The sequence below is a fragment of the Camelus bactrianus genome, chromosome 20 (genome assembly GCF_048773025.1).
Source record: "Camelus bactrianus isolate YW-2024 breed Bactrian camel chromosome 20, ASM4877302v1, whole genome shotgun sequence".
Taxonomy (NCBI): domain Eukaryota; kingdom Metazoa; phylum Chordata; class Mammalia; order Artiodactyla; family Camelidae; genus Camelus; species Camelus bactrianus.
The window spans coordinates 10,375,270-10,394,057 of record NC_133558.1 but is presented as its reverse complement, the minus strand read 5'-3'; positions in this window follow the sequence as shown (position 1 = coordinate 10,394,057).

Genomic DNA, 18,788 nt, shown 5'->3' with positions numbered 1-18,788 from the left:
TGTGGTCACTTTTGCACCACGAGGAAGAAAGTTATATGCTAGGGATGGATGGTGGAGCAGTTTACTGGAGGAAGCCTTGTTTCCCTTAAGGTTTTGCTGAGTAGCTATAGATGCATCACATTGCTTATCTCCAGACTTTTTAAGTGAAGGAGCAAAACCTTGTGTGTTTAAGCCACTGCTCATTTGGATGGTCTGTCTTATGCAGCTGAAGCAATTTCTGATAGATCTAAATTATAAGTAGGTCCAATTCTGTTTGGGCTTGGCCTAAGGGTAGTGGAGGAGAGTGTCAGAGAGCCATCTGAAATTGTCAGCTTACAAGTAGTGATATTCATGAGTGACTCTTGAACTTGGCAACAGCTTCAAGAATCAGGTGCAGAGAGGTTTTTATCCTGCAGCTGTGGAATGTGTGTTTGATGGTGTCTCCTTCCCTTCTAGCGGTGAGAGAAGTGACTATAATACAAAGGGTCTGTCTGTTGTGCTTCAAGGTGTCAAGTGCCCTTTTCTGGTAACTTGTGGGGATTCGCTGTGGTTGCCATGGAGACCAAGTGACTCTGAGTTCAACCACGACAGCTAGGCCTTTTTATTCAAAGGGACATATTTTGAAGAGGAAGCCAGAATGTAAGATGGTAAGGTGACTCATCTTTCATTAGTGCAGCGAAGCACGCCGAAGCCTTCCTTCAGGATCATAATGGATGTTATTCCAAGAAGCCCGTATTTGTGACTGGATCCTGGAATAATTAATTAAATACATTTTCCCTACCCACCCAGCACCTGTCTTCAAAGAATTCTCTTCTTACAGAATTTTAAGGAGGAGAATTAAGTCTCAACTCACCTGCTTCACCATATCAAATAAATATGTATTTTCCAGCCTTTTTTTTCCCCTCTCTCTCTCTCATACACTTGAAAATTGTTCTCTGAACCAGCAAGTTGTGATGGAAATAGCACTGGACTTGGAGTTAAGAGACCCTTTTCCTGGCTGTTCTATTAATCAGCTGTATGGCTTTGGGTAGGACTGTTCTGGTCCTTAGTTGCTTCATTGGCTACATGAAGAGTAATGTGAAATGACCTTTAAGATCCTTTCCACACGTAAGAATCTGAAATCCCTTCTGATTTTAATTCTCTAGACCATGGCAAGTACCTTAATCAGGTTTCTCAATTTCTATCTTCCCCAACTAGCATGTAAGCTTGTGTAACAGGTACTCAATAACATGTTTATTTGATGAGTGAAGTGAATGAATGAATGAATGAATGCTCAATCAATCATTCAGTCTGGCTTCAAGACTGATTTAACCAAACATTGTTTTGGGGTTTGTCTTTTCTTTTTCCCTTGTCAGTCAGACTCAGAAATTGATTGTCATACCTGAATCATTATCTACTAGAAGCAACTTGACTTTGGAACCAAGACCAGGGGCCCCTTGATTTCCATCAGCATCCCCAGCCCTTCTTGGACCCTCAATTGCACAGATCTTAACAGTCCCAGGAAATGGGAGGTTAATCTGTGTCTCTGCTTCTTCCTGAGACAAAATTATATGAATAAACAAATAATCCCAGGTCTGGTCCCTAGTAGCATCCAAACTTGCTCAAAGATTATCAAATCTCCTGCAGGCACTTTTCAAAGCTTATTTCTTCCCCTGTTGCAGAATTTGAATCACTTTTCTCAGTCAAAGGTCAAAAGAAAACAAAGGAATTGAAACTCCTTCACAGCAATTTCTGGATAATTTCATGAAGGAAGGGAAACCACACTGCAGAGGAAAAAGGAAGCAGACAGTGGAGGTCAGAAGTGACTGGGTTGAAATTCTGGGTCCCTGGACAAGTGTTCCTGGGGCCCCATACTCTGCAGGCCCTCCAGGAGACCTTTCTGTTTCCAGTGGGTCTGGGAGACCAGCACCTAATCAGAGGTGTGCCGTAAAGCAAAGTGCACTCCTTCCTGAGTCCATCTCCTCTGTGGGCTACAGGCTTCCTGGCCTCATGGTCACCTCTTGTCCCTAGGATTTAGAGACCTTCCACAAAGAGGGAAGATGAGACTAATACTGTGTGAGCCAGGGACTATGTTGTGCAATATTTCACTTAATCCTTACAGGACCCATGTGAAAGCTGTTATTGCAGCTCCTTTACAGATGAGGAAGAGGCTCAAAATAATGTCCCATTATATACACAACCCACAACTTCTCTATCCAGTCATCTGCTGATGGACATTTATAAATTGCTTCCTTAAACTCACCTTCCAGGAAATGCCAGATGGCAGATTCAACCCAAGTTTTCCATGACTCCAGAGCCAGCAGTCTTTGCTTCTTTCCAGGCAATCCCTGTTATGCCTGTTGTGGGGCACCTGGGCTGAGTTCTCATCCTCCATATTTATTACTATTTCCAGGGGTTGCTGTGGTGCCAGAGGGGTTGTGTGGTATTGCCATTTTATAGAGAAAATTTCAACTCAAGAATCTCTGATTTCTGATGGTTGTTTGTCTGAATTCTGATGGTTCTGATGATTGTCTAGGGACCTGTTAGTTTTTTCCCTTTTGCCTAATTTAATTTTTCACTGTATAACACATCTTCATGGTTCAAAATCAAAATCAAAACAATATAAAAAGCCTTTCTCAGAGATGTCTCATTTCCATTCCTATCCATTCCATTCCTATCCTTCCCCAGACTCCTCCTCACATCTGTTATAGGTGACCATAGTTTCTGGCTTATTCTTCTAGTATTTCTTTCTACAAAAGAACTAGAACACATATGCACACATACATGCATGAATGCGTAAGTAATATATTTGTATATGTATATTTATAATCTTATTTTCTCTGATTTTATACATAAGCATAGCTGTTTGCACAGTTTTTGACTTAGCAGTGTATCCTGGAGAACACTCCATGTCTATAGAACTCTCTCATTCTTTTTATATTCTTTTTATGTGGCTGCCAAGCACGCCATTGTGTACTAGACCCTTACTACTAGTTTATTAACCTCATTGGTTTTCACTGATGGAGATTTGTATTTCTAATCCTTTGCTATTACAAAATAATTCTGTGTTTAATGGCTTTACGCAAATATGTTTCATATTGGTGGAGGCAGGTGTATTTCAGGCAGTTTCCAAGAAGCTGGGTCACAAGGTACATACATATGTAATTTGGTTAGCTGTTGCTAAACTCCTCTCCATAGAGGCTGCACCATTGTGCACTCCCACCTGCAATATGTAAAGTGCCAGATGCTTTAAGCCCAGCCAACAGAATGTATTGTTCAGCTCTTGGAGTTTCCACCAATCTGATAGGTGAGAAATAGCTCAGTACAATTTTAATCTAAATTTCTCTTCTTGATTGAACCTTGTTTTTCATATTTTTAAAGGCCACCTCCTTTATTTTCTCATGGATTGTCTGCCTGTGCACTTTGACCATTTTTACATCAATTTTTTCTTTTGTTGTTGTTGTGAATGATGATTTCTTTAAAGAGTGTTTTAACTGTTTGGGAGCTTAGTCTCTTATTGAAGTAGGTTGCAGATAGTCCCCCAAATTTGTCATTTGTCGTGTGTTTTTGTCACACAAAATACTGTATTAATGCTTGGACAAGTTTGTCAATCTGTTCCTTTATTTCTTCTGAACAGTGAGTCATAGGAAGGCTTTCCAACTGCTAAGTGGAAATTTACCCGTTTTCTTAGAAAAATAAATGGGTTTCATTTGTTACATTGAGATCTCTAACCATTTGGAGTTTTTCCTGATATTCTGTATGATGTATGGATCCAATTTCATATTTTTTCCAAATGATTTTTCAGTTGTCCCAACATCTTTTATTAAGAAGTGCAACTTCCCCCTTTATTTGAGATACCACCTTTATCATACCTTAAATGTATTCTGTCTCTTTCTGGACTTTTAATTTCATTCTATTTGTCTTTCTACCCATTCTTACTACATTTTTAATGAGAGGACAATAGTTATCTACATTTGAGGCTAAATGCCACCATTTACTGATTTTTCTCTTTGTTGTTGCCTTTCTGTACACACTCTGTTTTATTTTTGTTGAAATCAGGTTCTGTGTATTTGGCAAGAAATAAGGACCTACCACACTCCAGATACCAATGGTGGGAGGACAGGGGGTGGGAACAAAGAGTCCTTGTCCAAAGCAGGGAGACACTCAGCAGCACATCCCTCTTAGGCTTGTCTCTGCATAGTGATTATGGAACCTTCCCCCTAAGCCTCAGTGATTATTCTGAAAGATTTTGGGATGTGCCTGCAGGAAGTTGAGGTTCTCTATCCATCAGGGATTTTAAAACAGGACACGTGAGTGCACGGTTGTTCAGGATCATTCTCCTACCAAGTCCTTTCTATGGACACCCTGACAATAAGGCATTTTTCCACCAGGACTGGTTTTGCAACTTGGCCACTGGGTTCAAGTTGAACTAATATCCAATTATGTCATCAGCTATGGTAGCAGATATGGTATGTTACTCTTGCACCAAGTGACAGCTAACTTCTTTCAAATATTCTCTTTTCTACAAATTCCAGATTCTTCCTGTTTGGCTGGGCAATCTCATGAGCATTGAGGTGATGTTGTATGGTAGTCTGTGTAATGTCTCCATTCTGCTCTGTCATCACAAAGTTGTGCTAATGACAATCTTGAGTACTGCCAAACAAGTACTCTGAGCCACTTGGGAGTCCGTTCCCCCCTGCTCGCTTCCCCTCCCCTGTCTCCTTCTCGCAGCTTTTGTGCTTCATTCACTGCTTCACAGCCCCAAAGTTTTACAGAGATTTCTGAGGAAAGAACCCTTTCAGTTTCACCTGAAACTATTTTCTCCAAGGAGCCAAACACAGGTCCATGGGGGCCCCTCCAGAAGACCAGTCTATGAGGCAGATGTTAATGGGCTCTCAAACTCTCTCCCCTCCTCTTCAGCCAAAACCCTTCTCTTAGAGATCCACAATCATCCTGCTCATCCCTGTTACGCATTAACTTGTGTCCCCCGAGAAGATGTGTTGAAACCCTAACACCCTGTGCCTCAAAGTGTGACCTTATTTGGAAATAGGGTTGCTACAGATGTAGTTAGTTAAGATGAGGTCACACTGGAGTCAGGGATGGGGGCTTTTGCCCACTACAGCTTAAAAGAAGCAAACAGAAATGTACAAGAAGAAGACTTAGCCATGCAATAGAGACTAAAGTGCTGTAGCTGAAAAACCAAGGAATGGCAAGGGTGGCCAGCAAACCACCAGAAGCTTCGAAGAGGGAGGAAGGACTCTCCCCTGCAGGTTTCAGAGGGATCTTGGCCCTGCCAATACCTTGATTTCAGACTTCTGGCCTCCAGAACTGTGAGAGGACACATTTCTGTCATTTTAAGCCAATCCAGTGTGTGGTACTTTTATATGGCAGCTCTAGGAAACTCATATAATCCCAAAGTGTTTTTTCAGGAGGATTTTGACCCACACAATTCCTGCCCCGAAATGCAGACACAAGGTGGAAAGCATCATATGTGGAAGCACTCTTTTCTCCCTTTTTATAAGACACTAGTTTTTATTTGTCCAAAGACTCAAGATCAGCTCATAGGGAATGAGGTGCTATTACCGGTCCTACGTTCCCACAGTGAAGTAGGGTCAGCAGAAAGCACCTCCGCTCTTGCCAGGAGGCAGTGCTGCTGGCAGACACCAGCCCTCTTCTCCAGCCAGGTGGTCCTCCTGGTTGCCTGTTTTCCTACCTGGAATTATCCTTACCTCCACTCTCTTGTGCAAAGCCCTACCTATCCCAGAGGCTCAGTTAAAGTGCCTTTCCCTCCACAAAGCCTGTCTTGACTGGACCAGAGCACAGTGACCTCTCCCACCTCTGCATTCCTACCATAATCTCTGTGCTTCTTGCTGGTGTATGTAGTGTTTGTTCCTTGCTGTCTCACACAGGTATGTCTCCCTTATTCTGACCTGATGATAAGTGCCTCAAGGCCAGGGATTATGCCTCTGGGCATTTAGTGCATTGCCTTGCACATGTGAGAGCCCAGAAAATTCAGTAAAGAACAGAATAGGTGCAAAAGTAAATCATCAACCACACACTAAACAGGACCCCAGTAGCCACGAACAGGAAAATAAGTAAGCAATGAGGGTTCTTTTTGAAAATGAGGAAACACAGCAAAGATCCTGGGGAGCGAAACATCTAAAATGACATTTCTTGTTATAATAAATTTAGGAACAGCCAATGGACTAAAGAAAGCTATTTACTTAAAAATGACTTCTCAATCTCTGCTCAAATTTTATGTTTTGTTTGTACTTATAGTTCCTTCTCTGTCAGGGTTTTGGCTCAGGGTTCATTGTTTTAATCAATGTTTTGTACTCTTTTCTTTGAAGATATCTTGAACTTATGAAATTTTATCATTAGAAAGGAGCTTAGAGATTTTCTTGTTCATTCTGAGGCAGAAGAAAGACAGAATTTGGGGCCAGTCTTAAGTAAAAAGCCAGTCCTCTGTTTATTAACTGCAGGATGTTGTGTAAGTTATTCATGTCTTTAAACTTTGATTTCCTTACTTAATAATGGGATAATAAGTGTCTTCCAGGAGCAGTTATTAGGAGGATTAAAACTGCTGTGGACATTGATTGGGCACATAAAGAAGGCACATAAAAATGGTAGCTTTTTCATAGAAACTGGAAAACTTGTCCTTGGAATAAGTCAGATCAGTGTTTTCAAATTCTGTTTCTTAGAGCCCAAGAGGGTGAATATGTGACCCTGCAGCCACCATGTTGGCAGCAGCTGAAAAGGGCTGCCCAATGGGCAGAGTTCTCGTCCCCAGATCCTCTTCAACCAGGAAAGCACCATTTTCATCTATTTCATATACTGGAGCTCTGTGTAGGATTGGCCTATTTAAAAAAAAAAAAAAGAGAGAGTTCAAAAAGTTTAAACTCTCAGGGTAGGACAGTGCCTTTTACTCTATGTTTACCAAAGCATGCCTCTCTTAGCTACTAAAACTAAGTATCTATCATTTAAAACAAAAGCCCCATTATTCAGAGAAATACGTTTGCTATCAGTGGGTCTTTTGAAAATCCTGATAATTGGGAATACTATTACTCTCTTCCACAAAAGAAAGTTAACACCCAGAAAGTTAACTTGCTCCAAAAAAAAGTGTATCGGATAAATGTTCAATAAATACCTAAACTACATATATCATAATGTTTTGAAAGAATACATGAAATAAATGCTGGAAAATCTTTGCTACAAAAACATAGGAAACTATTATTATGTTCATGCTGTTCCATCATCTGTATTCAATTTGTACTGTTATCTTCACCATGCTCCCTGCAATTTGGAGATTAAACCCACGGCAGGGATTGAAGGTCATCCAAACAAAGCTCAAACCCAAAAAAGGTCTCATAACTCTGATCAGTTAGAACAACAGTGTCCAAGAGAAGTTAGAATAACAGGGAGAACGTCTCATAAATGGGATGTTAGTGCTATTACTGTAGCTGCTGGGTACCACCAAGACATTACTACGTGCCAGGCACTGTGCTAAGTACTTGAATTATCACAACACCCATGAAGAAGGTATCATTATCCCCATTCTATACACAAGAAAACTGAGGTCCAAAGAGTTTAAGTAATTGCACATTTTCACCTAGCTAGTAAGTGGAGTAACCAAGGTCTACTGTAGGTTGTCTGACTCATAGACCAGGCTTTTAATTACTATGATACTCTAATTATTGGGAAGGTAATAATGGACAAGATAATGCTTCTGACTTTTTGGACCTGCAGGTTTTCCATGAAAAAATTCAGTATAATTATACCCTCTCTTTCTGTTTTAGAAAAATGTAGAAATGCTTTATTGACTGAATAAAATATTTTAGGCCTATAAGTACAATCTCAGTTCAAAAAGACAGACAGAGCATGTGTATTTGCCTATCCTTTCTCCCAAGATCCTATTGAAATGTCAATAAAGATACATAAAGAATGAATAAGTCTGATACAGATGGCGATAGTTACATGAAAAAAATGCTCAGCATCACTAATTATTAGAGAAATGCTAATCAAAACTACAATGAGGTACCACCTCACACTGGTCAGAATGGCCATCATTAAAAAGTCTACAAATAACAAATGCTGGAGAGGGTGTGGAGAAAAGGGAACCCTCCTACACTGTTGGTAGGGATGTAAGTTGATACAGCCACTATGGAAAACAGTATGGAGGTTCCTTTAAAAACTAAAATAGAGTTGCCATATGATCCAGCAACCCCACTCCTGGACATATACTCAGAGGAAATTCTAACTTTAAAAGACACAAGCATCCTGATGTTCATAGCAGCACCATTTACAATAGCCAAGAGATGGAAGCATCCTACTCAGCCATAAAAAATGAGGTAATACCATTTGCAGCAACATGGATGGACCTAGAGATTATCATACTAAGTGAAGTAAGTCAGGAAGAGAAAGACAGATACCATATGATATCACTTATATGTGGAATCTAAAATATGTCACAGATGAATTTATTTACAAAACAGAAACAGACCCACAGATACAGAAAACAAACTTATGGTTACCAAAGGGGGAAGGGGATAGAGGAGGGATAAATTAGGAGTTTGGGATTTTCAGTTAGAAACTACTATATATAAAATAGATAAACAACAAGGTATATAGCACAGGGAACCATATTCAATATCCTGTAATAAACCATAATGGAAAAAAATACAAAAAAGAATATATATATATGTATAACTGAATCACTTTGCTGTATACCAGAAACTATCACAATATTGTAAATAAACTACACTTCAATTTAAAAAAAGAATGAATAAGTTTATTAGAATGCTGAAAACCAATAGGATGTCATCAGCAGAAATTTCAATGACTTAGATAAAGGTCTGGGAGTCAGAGAGCAGATGAGACCGTATCAATGTACTAGAGCAGAGTGATGCACAAGCCAAAACACACAAGTGATAAGTCTTCAGCTGTGATCCTCACCTAGAGGCTCCAGGCTTGGGGCCCATGGGTAGAGAGAACAAACATGGTCCTGGGGCAGTGATCAGAGGAGCTAACTACATAACAGATAAACCACAGACCAGCTGGTCCACTCAGGCCTTCCCTCCCCACTCCACATACAGAGCAGCTCTTTACCCTCACCTGGAGCATAAATGACTGCATCCTGAAAACAGTAGAAGATCTTCCTGAAGGGAATGGGAACTTGGGTGGAGGCAGAAGTACAATCCAACCTGTGGGGGCTTTACAGCCTCCTCAATAAACGTAAATCCAGCTCCACTCCAAAGTGGAGTTCCACCCCTGGATAAGCTCTTCCTCTTCCTCCTTGGGCAATTGTGATGGTCCTGAACTTGCCGGCTAAATGGAAGCTTGACTGTGGCAAATCCATCCATTTACACAGGGCTACAGTCAGCTTTCCCATTCAGAGTAAACACACTTGTTGGTGAAATCCACTCAACCAACCTATATTAATCAACATCGTTCTTCATACGTATGAACGGTCAACAAAGGATCACCAGGCACTAGAGGAAAATCAACAAGAAGCAAGATGAAGACAGATGAACACAGACTGGCTTCTGAGGAAACAGCAAAAACAGTGAGAGATACCTTACAAAATATCTAATTATCTTCACAGAGATTTAAGAGGCTATTGCATCCTTAAAGAAAGTACTGACTGCTATGGGGGTAAAGTGGATCAGTCAGAGAACAAGAAAAAAATGCTAGAAATTTGAATGATTATCAGAATTTTCAAGGATTATGTGAAAGAGCTAAATAGTGGAATGGAATTAGGGATATGATTCATAAAAGTGAAGACACATCCCAGGGAGCCAGATAAAAAAGAAAAAGACGTGGATAATTGAAGAGAAAAATTAAGTCAGTAAAAAGAGGTTTTTTAAAAGACTCAGCATTTAAAAGCAGTTGTAAAAAAAGAAAAGAAAAGAAAAGTAGTTCTAAAAACAATGGAAGAGATCAATTTAAAAAGTTAAAAAAATAAAAACAATGAAAGAGAGAATGTAATAAAAAAAACATAATAAAGTGCTTTTTTTCTTTTTTTTGGTCTGGTGAGGGCTGAAAGAAATGTAATTACCACTCAGTTCTGTTTTAGTGTTTATAGGGTGAATTTTTTTTTCTTTTTTTTTAACATTTTTTATTGATTTATAATGATTTTACAATGTTGCATAAATTCCAGTGTACAACCCAATTTTTCAATTATACATGAACATATATATATTCATTGTCACTTTTTTTCCCCTGAGAGCTACTGTAAGATCTTGTATATATTTCCCTGTGCTATGCAGTATAATTTTGTTTATCTATCATAATAAAGTGCTTTGATTTGAGAAAAGACTCAGGTCTACAAACTGAAAAAGCCCAACAAATGTCAAGAATTTGAATAAAATGACCCTCGGTTGTACATGCACATCTGTAGAAACTGTAGAATACTAGGGCTAAAGAGAAAAATCCCAAAGTTTTCCAGAGAGAAAAGTAAGATATCACCAAAGAACAAATATAAGATGGACAGCAGACCTCTAGCAACACTGAACGCTAGAAGACCACGTAATGTCTCAGCTACTGAGGGAGAAGGATTTGGAGTCTAGACAATCAAGCATGAGGGTAAAACTGAGATTACAGATACACAGTGATGCAGAAACTCTATGTTCCATGCATCCTTAACAAATTTCTTAAGTGTGTGTTCTCACAGAACATACAAGGAACCCAAGAGGAAGGACAGCATGAGATTCAAAAACATAAGGTACTAATCTAGAGAATACTGAAATGAAATCTCAGTTTGACAATTGTGCAGCAAATCCAGGAGACAGTGAGTTCAAAAAAGTCAAAGGACTCTTTGAAAAATGTCTTCAAGAAGAAAATAGATTTCAATATGAAAGATAAAGCAATCATCTCTTTTGTTAACAAGGAAAAAGAATGCCAGGGGAAAAAACAAAAAAATTTAAAAATCTGTACCAAAAAAACCTTTTCTCAGGTATGAGACAAACTAAAATATACATCATTTTGAGGAGCTACAGAGAAAAGGAGAGAACATTGATTTGATTTTAATAGTTAGAATTTGAGTGAGACAAGTTTAATGAAATAAAACTATCTTCATTTTTTCTATGCATCCAATCACCCTAACTGATTTTACAGTAAGTGATTGTTCTGGTTATCTTATTGCTGCATAACAAATCACTCCAGAACTTATGGCTTAAAACAACAACAATCATGATCTCTCATCCTTTCTGTGGGCAGGGAATTTGGAAGTGGCTCAGCCAGGTGGTTCTGGCTTATTGCATCTTGTGAGGTTGCAGTCAGATGGCAGCTGGGCCTGGGGTCATCCTGGAGGCTCCCTCCCTCACATGTCTGGTCCCTGAGCTGGAAAGATGAGAGGGCTGACAGATGAGGACTGCGAATTCTTTGGTGTCTCTCTCTATGTAGAGGTAGCCCTACCCACGTGGTTTCTTCAGCATGGCAGCTTCAAGGTAGTCAGACTTCTTTCATAATGGCTCAAGGTTCCAAAGGCATATGTTCCAAGAAAGAACCAGGCAGAAGCTCGGAAGCTTTGTTGCCTTTATGACTTAGACTGCTAAGTAGTAGATGCCACAGAGCATCGCTTCCCCTGGACTCTGTTAGGCAAGACAGCCAACAGAGGCTACTGAAGTTCCAGGGCAGTGGGGACAGACTCCACCTCTTGATGGGAGAGTGATTCTAAAGGAACATGTGGGGCTGGAAATACTGTTGCAGCCATTTTGGGGAAATGGAATCCATCACAGTGATGGTTGTGATCATAATGATAGTATTGCTTTTCATTAGTCTTGAATTTTTAAAAATCAACCTATGGATACAATGTGGAAGGCAACCATAATATAGAACTCAATGTAAACATTATAAACCCTGAAAATGTAAACAAAATGATATTACTGGCATCAGTGTATAGAAGACTGGGAGAGAAATATGGATGTAATTATCTTCTCTAGCCTCTTAATCCCCCTCTCCTTTTTTTCAGCAAGTGTTAGCTGAATGTCTAATGTGAGCGAAGGACCTTTCTAGGTGACTTATTTTACATAGGAATCAGTAGATTCTAAATTTGATCACAAAATAGAAGTTTTAAGTGTATGTAAAATTTTAAGACAAAAACTAGAACAATTATAATGCAAATTGTGAGGTAGAGGAAGAGCATTTGAGACAGCACAGGTGGGCTAAAATTTTCATCTTTCATTATGAGTCAAAAATACTACCTTTAACTAAAGTGAACACTGAAACAACTTTGAGCAAAGGTGGTCAATACGTGGGTGTAAAAACTTCATCATACTTATCAAGGAAAAAGACGACCAAAGAGAAAAATAGATGAGAGATTTGAACAGACACTTCACAAAAGGGAATAACTAAATGTCCAATAAATACATGAAAAGGAGTTCAACCGCATTAGTTATCAACGAAATGCAGGTTAAACCCAAAGTGCAATACCTGACACAGCCAACAGAATTGCTAAAATTTGGAAGACTGACAACCCCAAGACCAACCCCAAAGTTGGCCTGAGTGTGGAACCAGGGGAGTTCTTATGCTCGACTGGTGGAGAGCTAGCATGATCACTTTTGGAAAACTGTTGGCCAGTATCTACTAAAGGTGAATACATGCTTACCTTTTAACCTAGCAGTTCTCTTCCTAGACATGTAGCTAAGAGAAATGAATGCACATGTGCACCAAAAGACACGTTCAAAAATGTTCAGTGATATTATGAATAAGAGCTCTGGATTAGTCAGGGTTCCCCAGAGAACCAACAGGCTGTATCTATAAAGAGATTTTACTGTAAAGAATTAGCTCACGTGGCTATGGGGGTTGGCAAGTCCCAAGATCTGCAGGCTGGAGACCCAGGACAGCTGATGATGTAATTCTGGTCCAAACGCTGACAGGCTTGAGATCCAGGAAGAGCTGACGTTTCAGTTTGAGTCTGAAGGCAGGAAAAAGCTGATGTCCCAGTTTGAAGGTAGTCAGGCAGGAGAAATTCTCTCTTACTCAGGGGAGGGTCAGCCTTTTTGTTCTATTCAGGCCTTAAATTGTTTGGACTGGGTCCATACATGTTAGGAGGGCAATCTGTAGACTCAGTCGACAGCTTTAAATCTTAATTTCATCCAAAAACATCCTCACAGAAATATCCAAAATGTTTGGCCAAATATCTGGGCCTCTTGAAGCCCAGTCAAAAATGACATACAAAATTAACCATCCCAAGCCCGAAACTGGAAACAACCAAACTATCTATCAGTAGTAGGACGGCTTACTTGTGAGATGAACACACAAATAGTGGATGTCATTAGCCGTACACGATGATACAAATGCATCTCAAGAACATTGATGTTGAATGAAGAAGTCAGAAAGACAGGAATTCATATAGTGTGGCTCCATTTACATAAAGTACAACGTAGAAAAAAATCATCTCTAGTGTTAGAAGTCAGAGCATGGTTGTGTTTGAGGAGGAAGAGGGGGCAGCAATTGGGAGGGGTGATTTCTGGGTTGCTGTAATGTTTTTCACCTTGATCTTCATGGTTGTTCAGTGGGGTGTTTGCTTTGTTATTAATTCACTGAGTTGTACACTTAGGACATTTTTCTGTATGGGTTATACTTCCAAAAAGAAACATTAGAAAAAACTTTAATAGAAGAGAATGAATGGGGAGCTGTTTGAATCTTCCAAAACACAGGAGCAAATATTACTTTCCTAATTTAAAAAATAATCAGAAAAGGAAATCTCATCAAGTCAGTATCATGGCAATTTTGCAACATGCAACTCAAAATAAGCAAAGCTATTCTTTGGTTAAATTTGTTTTCAATAAAATAAAGATTTTATTTTAAAAGATTTTAAAGATTCATTATGATAAACACTAAGAAAGCCCGAAAATTTTTAAGTGAATAATGAATCATTTACGAAAGTCTTACTGCTTTGCATAAACTCATTAACGAGTGATAGTAAAAAGATTACAAGTAACGAGGAATTTGCTGAAACACTTATTATAAAATAAAGTGGCACTTATTATAAAATAAAGCTTTACTAAAATATGATCTTTCATTGTTGTTCTATCTATGGCGAATATTCTTTCTCCAAATTAAACCGAATTAGAAACTACAAAAGGAAACTTTGGGGTAATAATATTTGACAGAATTAACTGTTGTCAGCAGATGCATTCAGGCAGTAAAACTATTGGAAAATGCAGTTAAACCAGTTATGTAGATTACAATGAACACCACTTCAATTTTTAAAAAGTAGGATGTGTTTATTTGAACTAAATATCATCTTTGCTTCTTGTGTTATTGTATTTTGTTTTGGGCCTTTAAAGTTTTAAAGATATTTAGTGTTAGAAATATGTTTTTAGCTTATCAAAATATTTTTTAAAAGACTGGAAGGAAAAAGGAAATGAACAAAACAAGCTTGTGAATATATGTGATTCATTTAAAAACCTTTGAAATGAAAGGAAAGGCACTATGCAGACAAAATTAATTTTTGTTTTTGTTACTTACTATAAATATTTTATATCAGAATTAATGGACAGGAAAGCATGTAAAAAGAAATTTAAAAACAGGAATAGGGTATTAGAACCTTCTTTTTTTTTTTACTTTTTTTTATTGAGTAATAGTTATTTTACAATGTTGTGTCAAATTCTAGTGTAGAGCACAATTTTTCAGTCATACATGAACATGTATATATTCATTGTCACATTTTTTTTCGCTATGAGCTACCACAAGATCTTGTATATTTTTCCCTGTGCTATACAGTATAATCTTGTTTATTCTGCATTTTAAAATCCCAGTCTGTTCCTTCCCACCCCCCGCCCCCTTGGCAACCACAAGTTTGTATTCTATGTCTATGAGTCTATTTCTGTTTTGTATTTACGCTTTGTTTGTTTTTTAGATTCCTCATATAAGCAATCTCATATGGTATCTTTCTTTCTCTTTCTGGCTTACTTCACTTTGAATGACATTCTCCAGGAACATCCATGTTGCTGCAAATGGTATTATGTTGTCGGTTTTTGTGGCTGAATAGTATTCCATCGTATAAATATACCACCTCTTCTTTACTCAGTCATCTGTTGATGGACATCTAGGCTGCTTCCATGTCTTGGCTATTGTAAATAGTGCTGCTATGAACACTGGGATGCAGGTGTCATTTTGAAGTAGGGTTCCTTCTGGATATATGCCCAGGAGCGGGATTCCTAGGTCCTATGGTAAGTCTATTCCTAGTCTTTTGAGGAATCTCCATACTGTTTTCCACAGTGGCTTTCCTTGCTTCCCTCTCCCACTCTTAATGATTTAGATGTCTTCTTTTACAATTTTGTGTTTATTCTTTTTGTAATTCATGGCAGTTATCTCCTTTCCAGTTATAAGTTTCTTATTTTTGTACCATCCTGCTTCTTTTCTATTTAGAGTAGACCTGTCAATATTTCTTTTAGCATGGGTTTAGTGTTGCTAAACTCTTTTAGTTTTTGCTTGTCTGTGAAGTTCTTTATCTCTCCTTCTATTCTAAAGGATAGCCTTGCTGGATAGAGTATCCTAGGCTACATCTTTTTTTCATTCAGGACTTTGAATGTATCTTGCCACTCCCTTCTGGCCTGTAGTGTTTGTGTAGAGAAATCAGCTGAGAGCCTTATGGGGGTTCCTTTGTAACTCACTCTTTGTTTTTCTCTTGCTGCCTTTAGGATCCTTTATTCTTGACTCTGGCCATCTTGATTATGATATGTCTTAGTGTGAGTCTGTTTGGGTTCTTCCTGTTTGGGACCCTCTGAACCTTCTGTACTTGGGTATCTGATTCCTTCTTTAGGTTTGGGAAGTTTTCAGTCATGATTTCTTCAAAGACCTTTTCAATCCCCTTTGTTCTTTCTTCCCCTTCTGGAATCCCTATTATGCGTAGGTTGGCACGCTTTATATTATCCCATAGGTCCCTTATATTGTTTTCATTGTTTTTTATTTGTTTTTCTCTCAGCTGTTCTGATTGGGTGCTTTCTGTTGTCCTCTCTTCTAGGTCACTTACTCGTTCCTCTGCATTATCTAGTCTGCTTTGTACAGCCTTTAGGTCAGCTCTCATCTCAGCAAATGAGTTTACTAATTCTACTTGGTTCTTCTTTATAGCTTCTATTTCATTTTTGACAAATTTTATATCTCTAAACACTATTTCTTTTAGTTCCTTCATTACTTTGATCAGTCCTTTTTTGAAATCTTGATCTAGTAGTCCATCAATGTCTATTTCCGATCGTGCTTTCAGGGGATTTCTCTTGATCTTTTAATTGGGAGTGGTTCCTCTGCTTCTTCATATTGCTCATATCTCTCTGGCACTGTGGCTTAAGGAATATCAGATATCTAGTTCTCCTGGAGACGGTGTACTTTTAATGATTTTATCGAGAGGTCTTTGTGTCTCTGCCCTGTTTCATGAACTCAGCTTGCTGTTTCCAGAGGCCTTCTGTTGGCGCCCTCGTCTGTGCTGCTCCCAGTGGCTATTGGCTAGCAGATCGAGCCCCCTCCTAACACTGAGTCGGGAGCTGAGCTCTTTCCCAGTGGGTGGGCTGGTCACTCCCCCTCCTGATGCTGCAGTCAGATGCTGCGCTCAGGAGGAGGCAGGTGGGCAGATCGCGCCACCTCCCAGCACCATGGTCAGGTGCTGCGTTCCTGCCAGGAAGGGGGGTGGCCGCCTGCTCTTTCCTGGCGCTGCCCGCTCCATCTCTGGTGGACACACCGAAGGCAGGGTCGGGGAAGACCGTGGAATGGCCCGCCCCTGCTCCATACCAAATCTCAGCTCCTTGTTTGTCTTGGTGGCGCAAGTTCTCTGAGATGCCAGGTCAGAAAGATCCTGTCTGCCTCAGGTTGTAAACAAGTCTCACTCCTGCACAGGAGGTTGCGGAGCCTCAGGTGCGGATTCAGGTCTTGGCCCCGCCCCCACCCGGGCGCTGTGCACAGGAGGAGACAGTGGCTGTGGCTGAGCCCCGCCTTTCTTCTCGCGAGATGCACCAGTAATGGCGGCGCATCTTTGTCTGAGGAGACAAAGGCTACGGTGCCCCTCCCCTCCAGGGCACACCAGCCTGTGTTGCTTTGCTTTTTTTTTTTTTGCAATTTATGGGGAACCGAGGTTGTTCTGCTCCGTATCCCCTCCCAGCCACAGCGCGCAGCCCCCTGCAGTCTCCTGGGGCTGCCTCAGTGCAGCCGCCCCAGCCCTCTGCCCAGCTCGGGTGCCCTGTCCCGGCCCCAGCTGCTGGCTTGCATCTCGGGCTGGGTGTCGCAGGGACCTTTTGTGCCCATTTAACTCAGTTTTGTTGGTCAAGGGGTGCTCGGGGCAGATCTGAGCCTCGGAGGCTCCCCCTCCATCCCGCTGGCCTCTCCATTGGAGAGGGGAGACCCAGCAAATGAGCACCAGTCCTCCTTTGCTGCTCCCTCCCCACGGTACCAGTCCTGCACTGTTTTGCTTTTTCTTCTTTCTTTTTTCTTTTTCTCCTACCAGATTTTTGGCGTCTTTGTCTTTCAAAGAGGGCGATGTTCTGTCGGAGTTCAGCACGTGCTCTGGTTGGCTGAGTAGGTCCGTAGATGTGAGTTTTGGTGTATTTGTGGGAGAGGGTGAGCTACAAGCATCTTTCTATTCTGCCATCTTGCTGAGTTCTAGAACCTTCTTTCTAAAACAAAGACTATCTTTCCTCCGGTCCTAGCTTGTGAAAGTGGCAACAGGTGGGTTGATTCGTGTGGCAGAGTGATAGAGAGGTTTCCTGTAAATACTCTCTGAATAACAAACAATAAACAAAAACAAAGTTCTCCCTCTTTTAACAACTTAGTTTCTGACGGAATGGATTTCATAACAGTCTAACCCAAAAGGTTAGATCAACATTTGCTCAAGGAAGTAACCCTGGAGCTGCCTGTGGATTCTTGGCCAGATGCAAAGTCAAGAGGTCAAAACAATTGACCAGTAATGGAGGAAGATAAACCTGGGCAGGTCTGTGCTTTGGCTCCCAAGGTCCAGGTTAAAAAAATGAAAGACCTGAGCTCTGAACCTCTTTATCCTCGTGTCATGCTGGCGAAGGGAACAGGCGGAATCTTCGTTGGATTCAGCCTTGATTCTGTTACAGGGTGAAGGTGGGGCTTGGATATGTTTCCCAGAGGCGATAACTTCAGGAAAGCATCAGAAGGTCACAAATCATAATCTTAGGGGTAAAACCTGGAGCAAATTAATTCAAGATGGAGTAACCGCCATCTTGCTTCCTTCTCAAAGTCCCACCTGTTGTCCCCCTCTGCTAACATTAGGGCAGAAAAGAGCTAAAACCTCTGGTTTTGTTTCTCAGGGACCTCAGTCCTCCTGTTACTCTAAGCAAGCCAAGAGCACAGAGAATCATATTTCTTTCTTTTCCCTCCATAGCATCTCCTCTAGTTAAACAGAGATGAGGGAGGAATCAACAGGGCTAATATTCGACCCATGCCACTGACTGATTATCTACCTTCACCAATTGGCCAGTGTGCCTGCTTGCTTTTAAATATTATCCCTGAGAATAAACAACCGTTTTCCTGCCTTCTGCTCTTGAGTAGCTGTGAGACAAAACTGTTTGCCAAAAAAAAAAAAAGAGAGAGAACGAAAAAGAAAACCTTTATTAAAGTTTTTGAAATGCAAAATTACCTAGTTTTTAAAGTAGGAGTAAAAGGTGGAACTGTGGTTAGTGGGACAGGTAGGAACTACCTATAACATAGATCACATCCAAGGGAGACTAGCACATGGGGATGGTTCTCAACCTGGGCTGCCCATTGGATCACCTGGGAGCTGGGTGGAGCCTGGGCAATAGGTTTGCAAAACCTTCCCAGGTGATTCCATATGCAGTCAAGGTGGATAACTTGAGACATTTGGAAGAGAGAAA